Below are 25,650 nucleotides of genomic sequence, written 5' to 3'. Positions count from 1 at the left end.
TCCATGTAACTGAGACATAGTGAGAACTTTGAGATTTTCCTTTTCTTCTATTGCAGATACTTTAGATTCAAACTTGGGGGATAATGATCTTAGAATCTTTGAAACTACTATAGTCTCTTTTATTTCTTCACCCAAATTTTTCATACAATTAACAATCTCGTCTACCCGAAGAAAATAATTTGCCACACTTTCATCATTATACATCTTGAGAGTCTCATATTGAATCCTGAGAGTTTGAAGTTTAGCTTCCTTTACCTGTTCATCTCCTTCATAGCTAGTGATCATTTTGTCCCATATCTCTTTTGCTGATTTGAAGTGCATGACCTTCATGAATTCTGTTTGGGATATACTTCCTAATAGAGTACTGACTGCTTTTGCATTTGTTTCATATGTCTTTTTCTCAGCTGGATCTGTAGGAGTAACTGAAGGAAAAGCATAGCCTGTTTCTACAATGTTCCAAACTTCTGTACCAAGAGATTGAAGATATGCAGTAACTCTTACCTTCCAATAATTGAAATTTGTTCCATCAAAAACCGGTGGCCTGATTGATGCTTCTTTCTCGTAGTTGCTCATGATGAATGATCTACCTTCAAGCGATCAAGCTTCCCTGAAGGACCTGCTCTGATACCAATTGTTGGAAATAATACTGAGAGGGGGGGTGAATCAGTATTATCAGATCAATCAAACCTTTTCAATGCTCAGAAACATATACGCTACTTCAGTTAAGTAAAACAGCGTGTACACGCTACTGTGACTAAATAAAACAGCGTATAAGCAGAAAACTCATAACTTAGTTAGCTTATTCTTCAGTTAAGTTCATCAGGACATTATTCAGCACATTAACAGTAAGCAGATGCAGTATAACAGAACGGATCAAAAGTCACACACATGAACACCAAGATATAAGGTGGAAACCCAATGTGGGTGAAAACCACCTGCTGCAAGTTATCTCTATCTTTCTTTAAGAAACTTCAGTTTACAATCTTTTGTACTGGTGCAGCCTTATACCAGTACGCAGGCTACAACCTGCAGAAGGCTACAACCTTCTCTCGTTCTCCAAACTTCCTTGGAAGGGAGCTCCAACCCCCTTTGTTCTTGTACTAGCCAAGATACTAGTACGTAGGTGCTGACCTACAATCTTCTTTTCTTCAGGTATCACCTTTCATACATTTTCAGACTTGAATATTCCTGAAGCACAACATTACAATCTGAAGACCACAATTCATTCAATTTCCACAACAGATCATTGAAGCATAAAACAACCAAACTCTGAATCACTGAACCACTGAACCCTGTCAATCACCAGTTATCAGAACACAGAGCAGACTACAGAACTCTGCAATAACTGTCAGACCCCACTGTAAACCCAAAAACAAGCTTCAAAAGATATACGCTACTTCAAGGAGCCAAACCCGCGTATACACGCTCTTTTACCGAAGCCAACCTGCGTACAGATCTAAAAATAAACTTTCTCAATTTGCAGCTGTACCAGACATTAGTTAGACCCAGAACATAGCATTGCGACAATATGCAGATCTAGAAATAAGCATAATCAACCATATCATGATAGTGCATTTCAAACCATTAGATCCCGATCTATCCTTAGATCTAGTCTTCCATCCACCAATGTGATCTCTCCTTGGCTTAGATCAAGCAACCCAGCACCTGCAAATCAGATCTCTTTCACTCTTAGATATTCAAGCCCTTGTCGAAAGATAATTTTGCCTAATGATCTTCTTCTCCTTATATAGTCTTAGGCCTAGCTCAATACCAAGAGCCAAAACCATAGTAACACAATACCATCAACTTCAAAACTAGGGATCGACACGCCCGTCGAGACACAATGGTCCGAAATCATAGGCACAACTTCCAAGGACTAACCACCATGGACCAAAGGAACCTTTCCACATACACGCGCTTTTTATGAATCTAACTAGCGTGTACACGCGACTTGGGCTTAACGAAACGGCGTGTATGAGCTTCCTTGGCATGCTGTACTGAGATCTGTCTTCTGATTAAGATGCCATCACTTGTACCAACCTCTGAGCACTTGTATCATCCTCTGAGTGAGTTGCCATCAAGGACAACACTTGAATCATAATGCCAACATTGCTTGGCTGCCCTTGTGTTGATTGATTCGGTGGCCCTTGAACTCCGAGCTGATGGTGGAGAATTCGAGGTAAGGGCCCATAAATGAAGGGGACACCTTCCTATAAATCCTCTCCCTTGTCTTCCCACGAATTTGGCTGCCAAGTGCTCATTAAGACCTTCAATTTTGTCTCCAAATTGACCAAAAAGGCTACACAAAGCACCCATTAGACTTGTTGGCATAATGACTAACCAAATTCACTCTATTAACATAAATGTAATAAAAAACATGCAATAAACTAATGAGAATGGTGGATTAAGTCAAATTAGGAGGTTGAATGAGCCCAAATAATTGTCCATTTTTGGGGCTCATCATCACCCCCCTACTGAAAGTGTTTCTCATCCTCTGAGCAACCAATCTCTCTCCTCATCTTTGATGGCCCTGGTGGCCTCCTTGGCTAAAATCTCGGCCAATTTCTCCTTCTGCTGCCCTTTCTCCAAACTTCCTGTAGAAACAATTCTCTGTCTTCCTGTAGAAACAGTCTGCTAACTTCCTGCTTGGCTGTGGGCGATTTTACTTTCAGCTTGGCTGTGGCAGCTATCATCTTCTCCCCCTTTCTGCTCTTCTTCCTCGCTGTCTGCTGCTTTTCCTAGTGAATCCTCAGCCTTGTTATGAATGTGCAAGTATATGCAATCATATGGAAGAAATGGTGGCCTTGGCATTTCCTAAAACCTGCAACGTGAGGGCACTCGTATGTTTTGTAACAAGGAAGTTGGTTAAATTCACAAGATAAGCCATGGTCATGTTTCCAAGCAACAGGAATATGATAAAGGTGTTTTCTCTGGCTTTTTCAATAGCAATAGCTAATACATTACCCTCCACAAAAAGAGTAACAGGAAGCAATAACAGCGCAGCAATTGGTGCCATGTACATGAGCAAATTCATAGAGTGAAGCTTCTCTGCCTCAGAGGTAAGCAGGAGCCCCTGAACAACTGATTTCAATGCTCTGGCAGCAGTTGATCCTAGGCAAACCAAAAAGCCAAAAAGGTGGAATGATGGCTCACTGTTGCTTGCAATAACAATGCCAAATACCACAGGCACCAAGGCCATATAAACCACAGAAGACTCCCTCTTACATGTTATTATAAATGCAAAATATTGCTGTGAAGAAGGGAGTTGTTGCCCCAATAGCTTGATTGAAGGAGACTGGCAAATAGCGCAGAGAAATATTTCCACAAACAACCGAGAAGGAGAAAATGAAGCTCAGTGCCAATATCTCAAGAAACTGTCTCCTGGAGACGATGAACTGCATTGGTACAATCTCTAACCATGAAATTGCCAGAAAACCATAAAATGAACAGGCACACATGTGCAACATTGTGAGGAATATTGGGTATCTGCATCCAAAAAACTAAGTCGGCATTTGTTAAGCAATAGCACACCAATATTGGAAGAGTACCAAGCTGCAATAATGAGAGCTGTTGTAATAGTCTGGGACACGGGAATTTGGATTACTGCCCCGCCTCGTCCATGTTTGTGTTTCGGCCATAGCTGAAGAGGGCTTGAAAAATCAGATTTGATCAATATTCGGAAGACCCAATTGGTTTCCAGACCTGAGCATCGTCTGGGTACTTGTCTATACTGTGTAGGACTCAGATGGACCCAAAACAGATGTGGATGTCTCGTTATTATAAGCCTCTGCACGATCTTGGTATGCGGAAGAATTTTGAACAGGCCAAAAAAATCAGCGAAGGATGATAGGTTAAGCTGATTGTGGAGCAGAGGATGTATACTTCAGTTTAACATGATGCAAGTGCAAGTTGACTAACAGTTTATGAATTTCGGCTGAGCGCTCATTAATTCTGCGTGATTTTTGGTGGAGTGAACTGGCAAAAACGTGTGCTGGCCCATATGAACTGCTATGCTATCATGAACTGCATGTCTTCTTCTATTTGTTAATCAATTGATGCCCTGTGCACTGAAGTTCAACAAATCTTCCATTGCCTGTGTTTCTCAACTTCCACGTGAATGACGATCCACGCATGCTGCGTGACTTTCTCGTGAGTGCTAGAGAACTGGGTGTCTTGCTACATTCATGGCTTAATTTCACCATTCCATTCGTTCATGCAATGCTTAGACTAGATTCATGCAATAGATGAACAAGGTTTAGTCACGTACCTGAAGTCAAATGGCTGCTTGTGAAGCTTTTTGCTGCTGTATGCTCATGTTCTGCTGTTGCATGCTTGGATCCTTTGGTTGCATGAGGGCTTGGCTGATGATTTTTGATTGCTTTTCCTTGTGCAGGTGTCCTCTGACCAGATCTAAGCTCCAGGCAATTGTTTCCACGTTCAAATCTGCACATTCAAGCTGCTGCTGCTGCATTGTCACAGAACCAGAACTTGTTTTCGCCATTGCTCCCAAACGGTAAATCGGATTGATCTGAAACTTGCTGATCATGTTCCTATCATCATTATGCATCTCCCATAGCAAAATCGTGATCAATGGATGCACGGATTTTGAGAAAAATGGAAAATGGCTGAAGATTTCAGAGATCGATTTCTCGGAAACCGTGCATCGGAATCAGCTGAAAATTCTTGGGTAGGTTACTATCACTCACATGCATATCTCCATGAAACAGGTTTTGAAACGGATGCACGGATATGGAGAAAATGTAAAAATGGCTGATGGTGATGGAGGCTGATTTCTTGGAAACCGTGCACCGGAACGGCATGAAACTGCTCAGGCATGTTTTCATCACCCTTGTACAATTCCCCATAAAACGGTTTGTCAAATGGATGCATGGTGTTCAAGTTATGGCAAAAACAAATTGTGTTCTAGGTGTTTTTGCTTCAAGGCACTTTGCATGTGTTTGCATGGAAGGGAAAACTGAGCTTGGGCTGTGATGCAGGTATGGAGATGATGGAGGAGGAGTTGGAAGATTGCATGAGGGCTTCTGAACCCTTGAGGAAGCTACCATGTTCACCAAACCACTTTTTGAAATCCATGTCTAGTTTCCCACAATTTCTACAGGAAGTTCCTGTAGAAGCACAATGAGAAGCACAATGAGGTGGAAAAAATGATGGAGAAAGGCAAGGGATGGACACACAAGTGCTTGTAGGCCTAATCAACAGATTCCCACCATCAGATTCCATTTTAGACTTGAATTTGGTTCGTCCAAAGGTTCTACAGGATGTTTCCTGTAGAAATACAGAGCTTCCTGTAGAAGGCACAAGAAAAATTCCTTTAACCTTGATTTGAGTGCTCCTCCTGTCATGAAACGTCCTTCTTGCAACTTGCAATTAGCCAATGGAATTAGTTTTATTTTTATTTTTCTTTTTCTCTTTTGTTTTTTTTTTTTTTGAAAAACAACTAGGGCACCTCATGGAGGTTTTCACCCTAATTGCCTGCCTTGGGCGCCTCCAAGGGAGGTTTTCACCCAAAGATCTTATTCCCTTTCATTTTCTCTTTTTTCCAACCCATTGACCGCCTCATGGAGGTTTTCAATCAATGAGCCAATCTAAGGCGCCTCCGAGGAGGTTTTCACCTTAGATTTCTATTTTCCTCCTTTTTCATTTTTTCTTTTTTTTTTTTTCTTTTTTTTCTTTTTTTTTTTTTTTTTTTTCTACCCTACCCTACTTGAAAAACAAAATCATTTTCAAGTATAAGAATACTTCCAATGGAGCCATGTGCACATCGAGATTAGAGACAAAATGATGTGGAGGCTCGAAATGCATGCTTGGATAGGTATCCAGATCTCAGGGACCAAATGATCTGACCTTGAAGGGATCAAACATAGCTGAGGAAGAGAGTACTGCTGCAACTTAGTGACTGTCTGGAACCATGTCTCAATATAGCTTTGATATCCTTGGTCCTTTTGCTGATCTGGATCATTCTTCATGTCACCTTCTATCATGACTTTCTCATCTTCCTCCTTTTGCTGATCTGGATCATTCTTCATGTCACTTTCTATCATGACTTTCTCATCTTCCTCCTTTTGCTGATCTTTCTCTTGAATACATGGAAGATTTGATGGTAACCATGAGGAAACTCTCTCGATCTTTGATTTTGATCTCTTCTCTTCATCAAGTGCAGCCCATGGTTCTTTGATCTCCTCTTTGGAATCTTCTTTTTCCTTTGGTCCTTCAATGTTGTCAATATAATCTCTGTTTTGCAACACTCTTCCTGAGCTTTGGTGAACATCATTGAGCTCAAGAGGAGTCATTTGCACATGTTGTGCCTCAGCTTTGCAATTGGGTTGAGCTGCTCCATTGTATGGCTTTGGAAATGGTACGGGTAGTTGAGTGGAGGTGTGAAATTGAGATGGAGATGGATGGCATTGTGGTTGGGTAGGCATTTGGGGTTGCCTTGGTGGAGGAGGAGGCGATGGTTGTGGATGAGCAGGTGGTGGAGGAAAATGAGTGGGATGAAAGTTGTACTGGGGCCTCCACTCCTGATAAGGTGCATTCCACTGAGGCTGTGGCTGAGCATAAGAGTGAAATGAATGAGCAACTAGTTGGGCATAATATGGATCTGTGAAGGAACAAGGAGGAGGTGTGAACCAGGATGGATGAGCAGGGGGACCCCAGGAAGGCATGAAAGTGGCTTGATAGGGGTCATAATAGGTCTGGGATGTACCTTGCATTCCCTGCTGGTAGGGTATGGGTCCATGTGGCCTCCTTTGGTTCATATAACAGAGTGATTTAGTGGCTCCTTTGGCTCTCTGGTATGCAATTTTAATTCCGGGCAAGGAAGGGCACTGATCTGTAGGATGGTATTCTTCACAGATGAAACACACTTCTAGGGGGTGCATTGGACATTCGTTCCTAGGATGCTTTCTAGTGCACCTGGGACAAAATATGACCAAAGCCCTCTTGGCTTCCTCTTGCTTCTTTTGGATCCACAGGGTATCCAATTGCATGGCAAGAAACTGCCTCATATCACTCTTGAAATCTTCTATCTGATCTTCAAATTCGTCTTTGGACAAGGGACTGCTCCCAACATTTCTGCTTGTAGCCATTTGCTCCAGAGGAATGTTTTCTTCTTCTTCTCCCCTAGAGGTTCTTTAAATATGTCTTTTTGTCCATCCAAGGGTTCTTCTTAGTCACAGCCATCGAAGAAGAGAGAAGGTTGGCCGTGTGAAGCAATGGGGGGTGTTGTGAAATCATTTTTCTAACTTATCTCTACTCCTACAAGGCATGAAAGGAAATCTTTTTGATTGATTTTTGTATTTTTCTTCTTGTACCTGCAAAACTAAAATAGATTGAACTGCAACCAACTATCTTGCTGAAATGAAAATGCGGAATTGAAATGAAAGCAGTAAAGGACTAATTTATTTTGCTCAAATGAAATTGCAGGAATGAAATGCTAAACTACGCTTGTGGAATTGAAATGCTAATCTACGCTTGCAGAAATGAAATTGCAGAATTGAAATGCTAATCTATGAAAGCGGGAAAGGCTAATCTACTTTTGCATAAATGAAATTGCATAATGGAAATGAAATAAACTACTTAGCAGAAGATTGTAGTGGAAAATAGAAGAAAAGCGACAATCACCAATACTCTGATGCTTCCCCGGCAATGGCGCCAAAAAGATGGTGGGCTCCAGTATTGTAGCAATAATGCTACAACTCCTGGAGCTTCCTTCTTTAGTTTTGTCAACCCGGTAGTTCGTAACAAACTTGGAAGCGACGGTGCTGTATGCACAAGTACTAGCTCTTGGTGCAGCTGTCACCCGGTCAGCTGGCACAAGTCCGCTAGGGGCTCAAGCCAACTTCTATGAGTTCTCAGAAGAAGCTTTTTAACTGATGGACGAAAGTTAACTCAAAGGAAGCTAATCTATTTGCAAAAAGGAACTGAAAGCCAAAAGGAAAAGCAAACCCTAGCAAACCCTAATTCTACCAGCTAGTCCTACTAATGCAAAGGAGAGAATGCAAACTACGAAAAGAGATGCCATTACTTCTAGGAAGGTAAAATGCATGTGTCCAAGTTATCACTATCTGAAGAAAACATCTTTTTGTATTTTTGATTAAGTTATTAGAATTATCATGCATGTGCTTTTAACTGGCTTTTCACTGTGCAGAGGTGGATCAAGGAGGAGAAATGCATGGAAGAGGTCAGGAAGGTTCAGAGAGGGTCTAAGGGGTCCCTAACACCCTTCCAGAGAGTCTCACAAAGTTTGGCTGCCAAGAAACCGTGTTTATGAGCTTCTACAAGAAGTCTGCAGGGGTTCTACAGGATGTTCAGGATTTCTACAGGATGTTCTGTAATTCTTCTACAGGATGTTTCGAAATGGGATTTTGGAGCATGGATGGAAGGAAAAAGATGATGGAATGAGTATGGAGGTGAAATAGGGGTGTGAAGAGGTCCAGGAATTGGGGAATGGAGTTGAGGAGAAGGTGTAGATGGTGAGATTTGTTCAAGGAGGGATGAGATGATGTTGCACAAGAAGATGAGAATTATGGCAAAGTAAGCGAATGAGGTAAGTGTAAGGTAAGGGTTCTGAGTGAAGGATGAAACAGGTAGGTTGGATGGGGTATGGGCAGGTAAGGAAGGATAACAGGTACTCTGCAAGTGGTTTTTCAAACTGAACAAACAAAGACATGCAAGAAAACAAAGATCTAGTTATAAAACCTAATACCTAGTTACTTCACTCTAATCTGACCGAACAACAAAAGGAAATGAACAGAAGTTTATTTGCAGTGAAACCATGTGAAACAACTATGAAACTAAGTGATCATAAACCTAAGCATGCATCCAAACTGATATCAAGTTCTACGAACGAGATTCAAACACTAATGATTGCATGGTGAAGCAAAGAAAGTGTTTTTGTTTGGGACAGCATGGTTACTTCAACTCCAGCCCCTGATCCAATAAGGAAGAGGTGAAACCAAAAGCATTTGCTGACCCTTTTTTTGAGCTTTTTCCTGTTATTATCCTACCAATATATTCTAAACATAAACAACTACTTTAACCATCAAAAGAAATCTAAATAACGAAGCAAGATCTAAATCTAAATAGCAGATTTTATTTTAAGAACGCAGCAAACACAAAGATAAACGAAGGAGGTATTGGGCGCTTGAGATGGGCCCAACCCCAAGAGCTACAGCCTCCTAAGAGAGATTTAGAGCTGGTGTAAAGCTGGGTTCATCTTTATTGATCAAGAAATGAAGAGTTACATCAAAACTGCCCACAAGAAGAACTTGAACATGAGCTGAAAGCAAAGCTAATCTATTGCATAAAAATCGAACTACAAACTAGCTAACCAATGGCTACAAAATGACTAACCACTAGCTACTATCTACTGGCTAACTAGCTAACATCCACTGGCTAACCAAAATGAGGCCCTACGCCTTCTTATTTATACAATTTGAGGACCCAACAGTCCTCCTAAAATTTAGGGACTCGGTTGCCCAAGACTTGTAGTTAACAGCAGTCCTACTTGACTTGCTTGGCTGCCCTTGTGTTGATTGATTTGGTGGCCCTTGAACTCCGAGCTGATGGTTGAGAATTCGAGGTAAGGGCCCATAAATGAAGGGGACACCTTCCTATAAATCCTCTCCCTTGTCTTCCCACGAATTTGGCTGCCAAGTGCTCATTAAGACCTTCAATTTTGTCTCCAAATTGACCAAAAAGGCTACACAAAGCACCCATTAGACTTGTTGGCATAATGACTAACCAAATTCACTCTATTAACATAAATGTAATCAAAAACATGCAATAAACTAATGAGAATGGTGGATTAATTCAAATTAGGAGGTTGAATGAGCCCAAATAATTGTCCATTTTTGGGGCTCATCACTGACCACCCTAACAATTTGCTGCCTTAATTTTGCAGAGAACACAAAATCTGCTGACTAATTTGTCAGAAATTTACATAACTAATTAAGCATTATTCCAAATACTATTACCCTTTCCTAATGGCTTGAAGTACCAGGCACATGTTCCTCTAATAGTAGATGAGCTTGGTGCCAGGCCCGATGATGATTTTGAAGCTTATTTAAGTGAAGATTCATATTTAATACCTGAATTTGAAGATAGTAGCACATAGAGGTGCAACGTATATAAGCATCGCTATCAAGCCTGAAAGCACGCATGGCAGCATCCCGTGATTGAAGCATTCACTCTGTATGGGTTTATTCCGGGCCCCATGCATTTGACTGATACAAGACTCAGAGTTGTGCTAAGGGTGAAACATGAAGTCTTGGAGTCGATGAAAATATTTTGGCACTTATCAATCAGGCCCCTTCCTGGCTACTAGATCACTCCAGTGCTTCCCCCGGCCTTCGGGGTAAGGTAATATGGACCCTCTGCCATCCATTGCAGCAGAGTCGTTCAATGAGCGCAGAGGTTGTGGGATAGAAACAGCTAAATATATTTAGACCCATAGCTAGCAGCAGTTCCACTAGCAACATCCGAGCCAATAGCAGCATCTAAGGTGGAGGCACCACCATTACTAGGGGATATACGTCCAACCAGCAGCATTTGAGTCCTGCTTTGTGAATCTGGTGGGAAAGCTATACAAATATGGATGGATCAATATTCCTCAAACCCCCGAAACACAAAGGTTTGATATATATCAAACCGCATCTTATAATCAATATCCAGATGCATTCGTTCCTCATTCATTATCAGATTATTGTATGGGTTGCGTTTCCCCTTCCCTTATTCCTTCTACGCCTTTTCTTGGTCATTTATCGTGGAAGATAGAAAGTGGATCTGGACTGGATAGGGAGGCCCTTCCACTCTTATTTACTATACCTGAATAAAGAAGCTGACTACTATGTGAGATGAAACTGTGACGAAAATGACAATTCCTATTATGTAATCTTACTGCCACGCCTACGTGTCCTCATTTGCTACGTGTCATCATCATGCATTGTACCTTGTTGTGGAACCCTTCTTATCGTGGAAACCTCATCTCACTTAACATATATATATATATATATATATATATATATATATATATATATATATATATATATATATATATATATAAGACTCTAAATATTTATTGAAGAAATTAAAGTTATATATATATGAAAAAAGAAAAATCATTGTTATTCAATACAAGTTTTGATGGTATATATAGAACAAATAGAATCCCTAATTATAATTTATTTTTATGCATATCATTAGTTTTATCTTATTCACAAATGTTTAGAGATTGTAATTACTTATTATTATTACTATGAAATTATAAAGATAGTCAAATTTCCAAAAAATAATTAGAAAATAAAGTAAAATTTTCTATAGAATCACACACTGGAAAACATCAATGTTTTAAATTTTTCTTTTAAGAATGATATTCAAGAAACCATAAGCTTATTACTGGTTTTTTTACTACATATGTGGATTTAACACCCATCAAAGATTACCCATCAAGCATGTGGTTTCAGTAAATTCCCGTCAAATTTTAGAGAAATTAGACTAGAAAAGTAATTTGTTATGATTTGATTTCTTTGTTGTGTGTGCTATTGTTTATTTTTAATATATTAGATCCAATTTCTTAGAATGTAAAAAGTCCAAAATTTATTTAAATTTTTTTATATAGGTAATTTTTAAACAATAGAGTGTAATCTCACATATTTAAGTGAATCCACTAAGCTTGATGTTAAAAGGAAATTTAAGTTGTTAATAGTATTGGGAGGTTACCATTTAGGGTCAATTGTAAGTAGGAATGAGCCCAAAAATATGTTAAGTGGAAATTTAAGTTGTTAATAGTATTGCAAAGTTACCATTTAGGTCAATTGTAAGTGGGAATGAGCCCAAACCCACTATTGTTGCTTCTCTTTCAGAATAGGATAAATGAAAACTGAAGGCAAAGGTGTTGCTTCGTATGTCCATAAAGGACAATATAATTCCTCACATTAGAGATTACAAGACATCAAAAGAAATGTGGGATGTGCTCAAGGTTTTCTATGTAACAACAAATACAAACCCGGTCTTTTTTTTGAAGACTAAGCTTTTGTCTAAAGAAAATGGAAACAAATGAAAATATAAGCAAATTCATTTCCCGTGTCAAAGATAAGTTAGGCGATATTGGTGAAATGGTGTCCAATATTGACTTGATCACCATCACATTAAAAAGGCTTAGTGCAAGATTATCAAATCTTTATTCTAAGTCTCCCAGTTAGAGAGAAGCCCCCTACATTTGATGAATTGATAGGAATTCTTTTACAACTAGAAGAGAGGATGAAGAGTTTTAATTTTTCTTTAATAGTTCATATTTGGAATTGGTATCCAAGGGTAAACAACCATATAGAGGTAAGCCATGGGATAAAAAACAAAAGAGACAAGTTTCAAGCAAACTAGAAAGGTATGACATAATCTAAATTTCCAACTCATGATAAGAAAAATGACAATTGTTGTTATTGTGGAAAACCTGGGCATAACTCTAAAGATTGTTATAAGATAAGATATAATGAGTCTAAACAAAGAAACATAAATTACAATGGAAATTTTATGGACAAAGACACCTAGATCAGTGATAGATTTAAAAATCTTAGCTTGTTTGTTTCTGATGTTGCATTGTCTGTGGAGGCTGATGATGCGAATGTTTGGTTCATCGATTCTATTGAATCACTCCATATGTCTTGTAATAAGGATTGGTTTGATGAATATTATGATAACATTGATGGAAAATACGTTTTCCTAGGAGATAACATATCATGTAAATTTTAAGGTTATAAAGTAATAGGTGTGAATTAGCCTAATGGAGAGAGACATATCCATAATTTGATGTATGTTCCTCATATCAAAAATAATTTAATTTATGTTATAATATTGTTGACCAAGATTCAAAGGTGGAATTTATTAAATCACAGTGTGTTGTTAAATACATCCAAGATCGCTACAAGTTTATTGTCGTAGGTAATAGGGTTGGAGGATTGTATAAGCTGGATGTGACCAGGACATGTCATCAAGCGTTGGCATCTAAAACAATGTCAATAGAAGAGCTATGGAATGAAAGGTATGGTAATTTAAATCACAATGATTTAATTTACTTCAAAAGAAAACAATAGTTGAAGGTCTTCGTGATATGAACAATGGTAATGTTGAATGTGAAGCATGTGCACTTGGAAAACAATGTAAAGATGAGTTCCTCTATATAAAGAGGAAATATAGAGGGAAATACTTGAATTGATTCATGTTGATATATGTGGACCTATGCAAACTAAATCTCTTGGTGGATCATGGTATTTTCTTATTTTATTCCAATTTGGTATTAGAGTTGTGATACCATGTTGAAATAAGAAATAACAAGAAGAGAAGCAGAAGATATAGTAAACCACACTCACAATATTTGAGATCACACTCTATTTGAACAACCCAAATCTGGCCTTTGAGATCTCAACGTATGACTCTGATACCATATTGTATTATTTTCCAACTTAACGGAACTCTAGTTGTCACATTTGATTCTTGTTGGGCATATTTTTGTTTCTCCAACATATTCAAGAATCCTATTTAACAAAATAACTTCACAAGTTGCATTGGCCAAGGCTTTGTATTCAACTTTTGTGGATGACAAAGAAACAATTGGATGTTTCTTGCTACTCCATGATAGGATCCTCGATCCTATATTGAATGCATACATAGAGGTTGATCCTCTGTCATCATGATTTCAAAGGACTTCCTTTTTTGATCCAGAACTGACTAAGGATGTTCAAAAAATATGTTATAGCTGACATGGTAGTGGTGAGGTAGTTCATACTTCCCACCAGATGATGATACAAAGTTCCATTCACATATTTAGTTCCATCATCACTATACAATTTTGTGTTTTTTTCTAAAGTAATGCAATTCACCAAGATCGTTCATGTCAAATACCTATGACAGCTGAATTTCAATTTCTTCAATCAACTTGGATGCACTACCTATTAGGATAATATCATGAGCATATAAAGATATCAAAGAAATATTCATGACTTCATCTTTCTTGGTGTACAGGTTACGATCACTTTTTCTTCTCACAAAACCTTTCTCATAAAAGAAATTTTAATCAATTTTCAAACCATATAAATCTTTCTTTAACCTACAAACAAGATGCCCATGTTCCTTATTTAAAAACCCTTCAGGATGAACCAAACAAACTTCTTCTTATAACTCAAAAAATAAAATTTGACATCTTGACACAGTTCTACCCTGCATAAACCCAGAATCTTCCCCAATAGTGTAAATATAAATGTTACTCTAAATCTCTGAAATTGAAGATTCCAATCTGGCAATTTCACAACCATCACAATGGTTCAATGAAGCGGAAGCTTGTCAAACATATGGTTCAATAACCACGAACCCAATATATATTGCGTCCAACTCCCAAAAGTTTAACAATTAACATTGGTCCCATTTAGTATGTGCGCCTTACTTTTTTCTGAACTCGACATTGTTTATTCAACCCAACCTTTCTGCAAATCATTTTAAAATGACATTGGCCCACACACCATTACACGTTGATTGTTGTATTTAACCATGCAACATTCCTCATTCAGTCAACACAATAAGAAATATGCCACGGGTTTTTTTTAATACAAATACGCTTACCTCATGAACGCCTCTGCAAATTCAAGTGCGCCTACTCCAACGCTCTCCCACTTCAATTGTCATTATGCCGTGTACAGAATTTGATCAAAGTCAAATATCAACTATTGACTTAACCGTGGTCGATTCCACCAACAATGCCAGAGTGTTTCAATTCTCCATTCGACCTTCCCAATTTACAGAACTCAGGCTTACAAAACAAGTGTTGGGCCCCCAGTTAAACGTTCAACTGCATTCAACGCTTTTGCCGAAGTCTTTCACCTTATTCAATGCTGTTAAACAATCTCTGCACATTCATACCAAACAGGATTTCATATATGAACAAATTACGGCAATAGACCTGGTTCAACATAAAACGACAGCCACCATGCCATTTATATTCAATTCCATCCAACAGCGTTTTCCATCAATCGAATTCTGTTTCATTTGTCAATTGACAGGACATAAGATTAGATTCAATTATAAACTTCTGCGTACGTTCCAGAAGATGCAAAATGCCGAGTTAGACTTTGTCATAACTGACATCGCTCCAGGGAAATAGAGTTCCCCACGCTTCACCCAATTTGACATACCTTCAGTTCATCACCGCGGCATATAAAACATGAATCCAGCAACTCATTCATAAGTCGACATTAAAATCAATTCTTCGCAGAAATACCATTAAAATTCATGCACTCCATACAACGATTCATTCATATCTCTAATTGCGCTATGCAAATTGAATTCCATTCAATGTGTAGGTCGATTTTAATTGAAATCGACCTTTCCTCCTCCTATACTTTACACAGAATTTCAAGCGTTTCATTCACATTCCATGCGCTGAGAACACAAACTCAACTACATTGACCAATGTTGTAGATCGATTTCCAGCTGCTTCAAGTTATCGCTCCAATTTCACTGTAGTGTAAGAATTTACAAACACTATACACATGCATCCAATGTCAAATTCTAACTGAAGGATATTTTCTCCCCACTATCAACTATTCCAGCATCGATTATTCAGAACGATTTTCCATTACTCTGTAAAATTTGACTCATTTCATGGCATTAAACTCAAACAACGATTTCACCACCAGATTATATAAAATGTGCATTCTCAATTTAAACTCAGTTACAGAAAATATACACCACTCTAGAAATCGAACCACACAACTCTAAGAACACTTTTCACATTAATAATAAAAATACTTACAGACTTTTCCTTTGCCGAATATTCAACATTAACGGCCTTACAATTGCCCGAAGGCTTTCAAGCTTTGGCTGTCCCAACTTCACTTTCTCCTCTCTATTCTATCCTATCTACCCCAATTTGCCTTTGAGGCTCATAAATTTATACAAATTGAATTAAACCAATTTAGGTTCAAATCCCTTTAATCACTCAACAAAGTCCTCAAATATCTCAACACCCCTACAATCTAGATTTTATCCCTAAAATCTTGAAACTAAATCTAACTTAGGCTCCATCATTAATTCTTAATTATCTCAAGGCTAATTCCTCTCATGTTTTCAGTTGTTTGGAAACACTTACAAATCCTCTCAAAATCTCATAAATATTTACATAAAATTAATAATTTCTCAAAAACATGAGACCCCTTAGTTTTAATAAATACAAGGTATTTTTCCGAGTCTATGCTCCTGCATCAGACTCCCAAGGTAGAAAATGATCATGATCTCCAGATCATGCGTTTTAAATCTTTGTCCGCCTGGATCCCACACTTTATGCTGTCTTGCTCCACTTGCTGCACTTTCACAATCTGTCTCTGTTTTCATTTTGCTGCTGCTTCTGCTGCGTCTCTTCCTTGCTGATGTCTTCCTCTGAGACATTTTCAACATGATTCTTCTGATTAATTCAATTTCCTTGTCCAATAAATCTTCAAGCTGCTGATTTTTTTCTGCCTGCTGAGCTAAGATGGCTTGCTCAGTTCTTACTCCTACGCTTGTTTCCGTTCTTACCTTCTCATTTCTTACTGCCACCCAATCATCCCTGCCCTCTTGTCTTCTACAACGGAAAACTTCTTCCTTCATTTGACTGCTCAGCTGAGTCAAATGTTCCTCAGCACCTGCAACAATACCTGCATTCACAAAACACTTGTTAAAACAAAAATCATAAGGCATCAGTGCCTTACTTCCCTCTGCCAGCACCTCAGTATGCTGTTTTGAATTCTCCTTCTCAATCAGCACATCAGTATGCTGATTCTCTCTTCCCAAAGAATTCTCTAAAGGACTCTCAAGACTATCAACCAGTCTTCCTCTCATACCATCTGTTTCCATGATGTCTTTCTCCTCTTGTTCACTGTACTGAACTCTTTCTTCTGCAATCTCCCTGTCATACTCTGGATTCTCCAACAAGTATTCCAACAATGCAATTTCACTATAGCATTGCTGAAGCATTTCACTATCACTGACAGTCCCTGCACTCACACACAAACCTTTAGTCTGAAAATCACAAAGTTCATCAGTCTCAACTGTTGGTTTATATACCAGCTCTTCAAGCTGATCCTCTTCCTTATTCACAAGAACTTCCTCTTGTACTGTAACAGTTTCACAAGATTGCGCATCCTTATCAGTAAAACCTGTAATCACATCACAATTGTCAGCTACAAAAATACACGGTTTTACATTATCCAGCTGATCTGGATTTACCCAATAACTCAAGAAATCATCAATGATCTTCTCCTCTGTTTCACCAATGGAAACCTCCTTTTCCAACCCAGCTGCTCTGAGTTCTTCCCGTCTCAATTGTACATCCATCATCTGCTCGAGCTTCCTCAGCTCCTCTGTTAACTGCATGTTTATCTGTCGATCTCTTTTCTGCTGTAGCCTCTGCCACTTCACTCTCTTCCTCATCAGCAAACCATGTCTCTGGTCTTTCACATTTTCCCGTAACAACTCCATCAATAGCTCAAGATGAACTGCTATCTCAGCTTTCTCTTTCTCATACTCTTCGTGAGTCAACTGCTGTCTTATGCCATTCGCCTTGGCATATTTCTTCTCTTTTCTACTGTGGCCTTTTTCTGAACCTCTGCTTTCTCCTTTATGACTTTCAGTAGTCATCTCCTTCGCCATGAGTTTCTCACCCATGAGTTGCATCAAGCCTCTACAACAGCAAACTCTCTTGCTGCCACTTACCTCACCAATCCTTCCCTCCAGATCTGGTCTTTTGGTAATCACTGGTCCTCTGCTGGAACCTTTCGAGCATTCTCCATTGCTCCTTCAGGCTTCTCTTATCTGCAACTTCCAAGAACACACTTGTCCTTTTTATTCAACCTCTGTTGAATCTTTAGGTTCTGCCACATTCACCTAGAATCCCTTGCTGGACTCCTTCATTACTGCACTCCAGCTGTGATCTGCTTCTTCCTGCTGAGATTTCTTCACTATGCCGGTAAATCAAATTTTGCAAATAGTCTTCAAACCAGAGTTAAATATCAACTACAACTCACCTTCAAGATCCTATTGATCTCGCTTCATCTTCCACCTGCACGGCATCTCTGTGCTGCAACATTCATCAGTCTCAAAATCTGATCTTATCACATGCAATTAAAAAAAAAAACTTCATCCTTCAAACAGAGCTATTCCAGCTCTGATACCAAAAATGACGCAGGTCTACCCTGCATAAACCCAGAATCTTCCCCAATAGTGTAAATATAAATGTTTCTCCAAATCTCTGAAATTGAAGATTCCAATCTGGCAATTTCACAACCATCACAATGGTTCAATGAAGCGGAAGCTTGTCAAACATATGGTTCAATAACCATGAACCCAATATATATTGCGTCCAACTCCCAAAAGTTTAACAATTAACATTGGTCCCATTTAGTATGTGCGCCTTACTTTTTTCTGAACTCGACATTGTTTATTCAACCCAACCTTTCTGCAAATCATTTTAAAATGACATTGGCTCACACACCATTACACGTTGATTGTTGTATTTAACCATGCAACATTCCTCATTCAGTCAACACAATAAGAAATATGCCACTGGTTTTATTTAATACAAATACGCTTACCTCATGAACGCCTCTGCAAATTCAAGTGCGCCTACTCCAACGCTCTCCCACTTCAATTGTCGTTATGCCGTGTACAGAATTTGATCAAAGTCAAATATCAACTATTGACTTAACCGTGGTTGATTCCACCAACAATGCCAGAGTGTTTCAATTCTCCATTCGACCTTCCCAATTTACAAAACTCAGGCTTACAAAACAAGTGTTGGGCCCCTAGTTAAATGTTCAACTGCGTTCAACGCTTTTGCCGAAGTCTTTCACCTTATTCAATGTTGTTAAACAATCTCTGCACATTCATACCAAACAGGATTTCATATATGAACAAATTACGGCACTAGACCTGGTTCAACATAAAACGATAGCCACCATGCCATTTATATTCAATTCCATCCAACAGCATTTTCCATCAATCGAATTCTGTTTCATTGGTCAATTGACAAGACATAAGATTAGATTCAATTATAAACTTCTGCGTACGTTCCAGAAGATGCAAAATGCCGAGTTAGACTTTGTCATAACTGACATCGCTCCAGGGAAATAGAGTTCCCCATGCTTCACCCAATTTCACATACCTTCAGTTCATCACTGCGGCATATAAAACATGAATCCAGCAACTCATTCATAAGTCGACATTAAAATCAATTCTTCGCAGAAGTACCATTGAAATTCATGCACTCCATACAACGATTCATTCATATCTCTAATTGCGCTATGCAAATTGAATTCCATTCAATGTGTAGGTCGATTTTAATTGAAATCGACCTTTCCTCCTCCTATACATTACACATAATTTCAAGCGTTTCATTCACATTCCATGCGCTGAGAACACAAACTCAACTACATTGACCAATGCTGTAGATCGATTTCCAGCTGCTTCAAGTTATCGCTCCTGTGGAGCACTTGGAAGGTATGCTTTTGACAAGCAATCTAGTGGTTTTTCAATAATAATTCTAACCTTTTCTGCATTATGAGTTCAAAGAAGATAAAGGGTTTTGATAAAATGTGCAACAATAGATAAAGGAAGCTCAAGTGCTAATAATTGACGTTTTCTATGCAGGAAGACATGGGAACAAAGGATCGGCGATTGAAAGCAAGAAGCAAAGGGAAAATAACTATTGTCCCTCCAACGGGGAACCGGATGCGGACAAGATCAAGTAAAATTAGAGCCGAATAGCCCAGAGAAAGAATGCAGGATACTGAGTCGGAGAACGCAAGAAGGGAAAGAGAAGAATCGAACGATTAGCGAATCCCTCAGGATCTTTGATCCTGAGGGATCGCTGCTTTGACTTATCTTTTGATTATCTAGATACCTCCGTCATTTCTGTTATATAAAGGCACCACGCCATTGAGCGGGGGAAGGACTGTTTTTTGTAATTCTAAGTTTCAGAACCAACTGTGATCATTGAGTCTCACTGAGACCTGACTTTGTTATACTTTTGTTGATGCGATTAATATAGAAGTCTTGGTGTTCATTTCGTCTCTGCATCTGGAGTAACTTAAGGCAGTGTTCCATTGGCAGCCAAGGGCCCAGCTCCGAAGGACACTTGCTTTTGTATTATTATACTGTGATTTGTATGTGGTTTGTTTATTTCCATTATTTAAGTAATCTGATACATCTTTTATGTGATATACTATGCTTCATTATAATTGATATCTGAATGAGTTCTTTATCTCATGTCTCTGCATTGTATAAGTGGATCTATTCGAATTGCATCTCTTAGCTATTTCTGTAGCGGAATGTTGGTATGAATGTTATTGTTATTAGATCCATGTGAAATAGTATTTGTAAGACTTGAAAGCAATATTACTTCGTTCAGAAACATAGTCATATCATCCATTACTCTCAGATTGCTATAGTAGTATAGAACGTGTACATATGGTTGAGGATTGCTGTTCCATTTCATTACTGCTGTTCCATTTCATTACTGCTGTTCCATTTCCAGACTGCTGTTCCATTTTACTTTCCGTTGTTTGATTTACCTGCCTTTGTTGTTCTTAGTGTGAGAGCAGGCCTAAGGCTCTAGTGAGCCTCAGCAAGACGCTGCCTAGCCCCAGACCTATAAGTCCATGCTCTGATTTCCTTTCTTTATCAGTTTCTAAAGGGATGGGTTATTGCTTCCGTACCCTTGACTGATCAACCGCCTTGTGTGATTCTATATTTTGGGTTAGTTTAGTTACAGCTTAGCATCTGTTTCCTTTCAAATCATTAGAACACTATACTACCGAGCATTACTCGAACAAATAGCCTCGGATTGAGCTACTCCTTGCAATAACAAAACGTTCCCGGATTGACTTATTAATGTGGGATAATTAGTGGTGTGAGAGACCCTAGTTACAGCTCTACATTTTGGCGTCGTTGCCGGGGAGGAGTAATAGCCATTTTCCCTTTACAGAGTAGTGCGCAAATCTGCTAGGGGGGAGTTGGATTTTAAAAACGGAAGGTAAGAACCTGCGTACGGAGCATGTAAAATCCCTGCTCCACCGTCCGCTCTCTTAGTAGAATTGCTGGTTGATAGGATTTAGTAGTTTTTAGAGTGCATGACTAAGCAGAAAAAGCTAGAAAAGAATATCAAACCCCCAGCCAAACCTGAAAAAGCCAAAGGACCGGTGACCCTTGGCCGAACAACCTTCATAGACGAAATCTATAAGAAAACTGAATCTCAGCCGTCAGTAGGCCTCAGAAAGATTCATTCTAAGCAGCCTACTAGTTCCCTTCAAGCTACATCATCACCATCTGGAGCCTACGCTGAGGTGCATTGTCAGACTGATGAACAGGACTTCCAAGAAATTGAAAATCCTGTGTCAGAACGGCTGCAAGAAGGGAACTTAAGCAACCTTTGTGAAGGAGAAGGGGAAACAGGGGAAATAGAGGAACCAAAATCTCCTTCTAGGATAATCCAGTTGTTAAACAGCCCAGATAAGGGGAGCGCGGCTAGAATTAATACTGAAGGCACCCCATTCCTTCAGATAGAAATCCCAGATAAGGGAAGTGTCATTAAAACAGCCCCTGCCAAGGCCGCCCCTTCTCAACCTAGGAACACCCTCCTAGAAATTCCGGAAGGTTATTGGCACATATTCGATCCCATGGCGCAGAATCAGCCAAATACCCAAACTTCTACATTGCAATATCCTATAGTATATTCTGCTGCAAATACCCCCATGAAGGCGATTCCTCTTCAACACATCCCAACGTTTCACGAACTCACATCAGAAGACCCTAATGCATTCTTATTTGAATTCGATGTGTTATGTAGAGGGTATGATTACACCACTGACCCCCAGAAATTAAAGTTGTTCCCCTCTACTTTGAAGGGAGTAGCTCTGAGATGGTTTATGGGTCTAGGTGGTGGAGTCATAAACGATTGGGAGCAAATGAAAGAGTCCTTTCTCAAGAAATATCAGGATTACTGTAGGTCAAGAGAACTGAAAGAAGAAATTTTCCAAATGACGGCCAAACCAAATGAAACTCTAGAGGAATATGTAGAACGATTCCAGTATAATTTACAGAGATCCCCCTATGCATCATTACCTCTGCCTGATAATGTGTTGAAAACTGCATTAATTAGAGGTATGAAAGAACAGTGGATTGAAACATTGAATATCATGGGAAAAGGGGATATTTACCAAGAAAATTTTGATGATATCATTAATTTATGCATTAGGAGTTCAAGGGGTAGCACAAGGATAAAACCAACAGAATATGATAGGTTTGTTAGAGATAACAAAATATCAACAGAAGGAGTAACACGTGTAGAACTTGGGAATTTATTAGAAAATTTTAAAACTGATATTCTAGGGACATTAACTACACAGCTTGATATTGTGCAGGCTAAACAAAAGCAAATGGAGGCGGAGCAAAATCTGGCAATTTTCTGCCCCCGATGCAGAAGAAAACACAGCCACAAGGAATGTCCGCTAGATACAGTTCAAGCATGTGCTATCTGTATGAAAGACCACCTTACTGAGAGCTGCCCCTCACTTCCTGGATTGAAGGCAGTATACAAGGAAGCAGAAGAAGAATCAAAACCAGCATACTTTGTTAACCAACGTCACCAATGGCAACCTAGGCAATCAAGTATGTTTTCGGACCCAGCTTCTTCTTTTCAACCTCCACAGTATAATGCTCAGCAATATGGTATGTGGCAAAACCAATCTACACCCCCAGTCCCGAATTGGTCATCACAGCCGTTTCCTTCTTCGAATCCATGGATGAATCAGACAGGCCAATTCGGTTGGCCAAATTTTCCTTATACCCCACCATATTGGCAGAATAATTCATATCCTCCGCAATGGATTCCCCCTACTTCACAAGGTTCACCCTGGCAGACCAATTGGCCAAGATCGACATATCAGTCAACAGGAACTATTCCACTTCCTCAACCAACTCTGCCAGCCTTACAACAAAACCCCCAGTCTAATCTGAGACCGCAACTCCCAGCCCAACCCAATCCCAATCCTAATAATAGACCAGTCCAATCCATCCAAATCATAGACACATCAGAAATCGTACCTGACCTAAGGGAGTGCAATGATCTTCAGTTACGATCTGGACGTATAATAGAAACAGAGGGAGACAAAACAGTTCACATTGAAGATCAGTTACCAATAGAACAACCGCTACAACAAAAGGATGAAAATAAAGAGCAGACCCATCAACAAGCAAGTACATCCTCTCCTCCTTTCCCGGAACGATTAGTCATACCACGACCAGTACAAACTCCAGACTTTGACATTCTGGGAGAGTTACAAAATCTGTACATAAAGATTCCATTCCTCCAAGCCATTCAAGATATTCCTATATACGCAAAAACTATAAAAGAACTGTGCATAAAAAAATCAAGGAGGAATATAACTACTAACCCTAGAGTCCAAGTAGTTGGTACTTTATCTGACCTATTATCAGGAAAAGAGACACCTATCAAATACGAAGATCCCGGGAACCCAATTGTAACTGTCCAAATCTATGGTCAAACCCTGACTAACACTTTAGTCGACTTGGGAGCTGCAATCAATATTTTGACAATTTCCACCTGCCAAAAGCTTGGCATCACATCAGTAGAACCTACTTCTACTTTGTTAGAATTGGCAGATCGATCTGTAGTTCGACCCGAAGGTACTCTATATGATGTCATGGTTTCCGTAGATTCCTGGGAATATCCAACTGATTTCCTGGTAATTAATCCAAAAACCCGACTAGATGGACATCCGCTAATATTGGGAAGAACTTGGCTTGCTACTGTCGATGCCTACATTGGTTGCCGGCAGGGAAACATGACCATAACTAAAGGACCAGACGTTAAAAATCTAGTTCTATATCCTCCAGCACAACCAAGCCTGCCGATGATTAAAACTAGTCACTATCCCGTGTCATATCTTATTAACAATATCAGATCTCCATTGACTGTACAGAATGCTTTAGATTTTAAAGATCAAACAGAAGATGACGCCATCAACAACTTCATTAGTCAAACTGAATCTAGAACGCATATGCAATGTTTCATGATAGAAGCAGCGTTTGATAGCGAGCTAGAAGAAGACCCTTTAAAAGATCCACATGACCAAACAATACCAGTAACTGTTGTTGCCAATAGTAAAGTAGTGGAAATTGAACCTGGTAAGACTCTAAATATTAACGCCAACCTTACACCAGATCAAGAAATGAAGCTTGTTAATCTGTTACAAAAATATAAGGGAGCATTTGCATGGGATTACCCTGACATGAAGGGGATTGATCCTCAATTATGCACCCACCACATTTATAGAGAGAAGGATGCAAGACCTGTTCGTCAGCCACAAAGAAGACTCAACCCCCATCTAAAAGAAATAGTAAAAGCCGAACTTCAGAAACTTTTAGATGTTAATTTTATTTACCCCATCTCTGACAGTAAATGGGTCTCTCCCCTAGTGGTGGTACCCAAGAAAAATGGGAAATGGAGGATTTGCGTGGATTACAGGGAGTTAAATAAGGCCACACAGAAGGATCACTTTCCCCTCCCATTTATAGATCAAGTATTGGACACTTTGGCAGGGAAGAAAATTTTTTCTTTCCTGGATGGCTTCAGCGGATATAACCAAATCCAAATTGCCCCTGAAGACCAGGATAAAACTACCTTTACTTGCCCCTGGGGAACGTTTGCCTATCGAGTACTACCCTTCGGCCTATGCAATGCCCCTGCTAAATTCCAAAGGGCTGTTCTCAGCATCTTTGCAGACCTAATAAACGACGGACTTGAGGTGTACATGGATGACTTTACACCATATGGAGATGATTTTGACCTAGCTCTGGATACCCTGGAAAAAGTTCTACAACGTTGTATCGCTACCAGACTTTGCCTGAGCCACGAAAAATGTTACATGATGATGATGGAAGGGCTCATTCTAGGGCACTATATTTCAGCAGCTGGCATCCAGGTAGACCCTGCCAAAATTCAGATTCTTTTGCTCATCCCTACTCCCACTACTCAAACAGAGGTACGCAGTTTCCTTGGATTTTCTGGATATTACAGACGATTTATAGAACATTATTCACGCATTGCTGCACCTCTACATGCTCTAACTGGTAATGTTGATTTCTCGTGGACAGAGCAATGTGATCAGGCTTTTAAGGAATTGAAAAAGCTGGTATCAACAGCCCCAGTCCTTCGAGGACCAAACTGGAATTTGCCATTTCAAATCTCATCTGATGCCTCGAATACAGCAATTGGTGCAGTCCTGGGGCAAGAAGAGGATAAGAAGCCATATGCTATTTACTATATCAGCAAAAATTTATCCTCTGCCGAACTCAATTATACTGTTACTGAAAAGGAATTCCTAGCTGTAATACATGCTGTTAACAAATTTAGACATTATATTACAGGCTATCCTGTTGTGTTATATACAGATCATTCTGCTATCAAATATTTGGCAAATAAACCTGTTACGAATGCTAGAATAACCAGGTGGTTGATCTTATTGCAGGAGTTCGACATCACAATCAAGGATCGACCTGGCAAGGAGAACCCTGTAGCTGATTTCCTCT

General features: G+C 39.3%; 1 pseudogene; it reads right to left on the bottom strand.

The window, feature by feature from the left end:
* Positions 1-2,782: 2,782 nt before the first annotated feature.
* On the bottom strand, positions 2,783-17,379 carry LOC149199009 (putative sugar phosphate/phosphate translocator At3g11320; annotated as a pseudogene).
* Between the last annotated feature and the right edge of the window lie 8,271 nt (positions 17,380-25,650).

This window comes from Pinus tabuliformis, chromosome 2_1, assembly GCF_031772625.1.
Source record: "Pinus tabuliformis cultivar Carrire ecotype Pingquan chromosome 2_1, CPIR1, whole genome shotgun sequence".
In the NCBI taxonomy this organism is placed as follows: Eukaryota; Viridiplantae; Streptophyta; class Pinopsida; order Pinales; family Pinaceae; genus Pinus; species Pinus tabuliformis.
The sequence above is the reverse complement of the archived record's forward strand: the minus strand, read 5'-3'. Positions and strand labels throughout refer to the sequence as shown.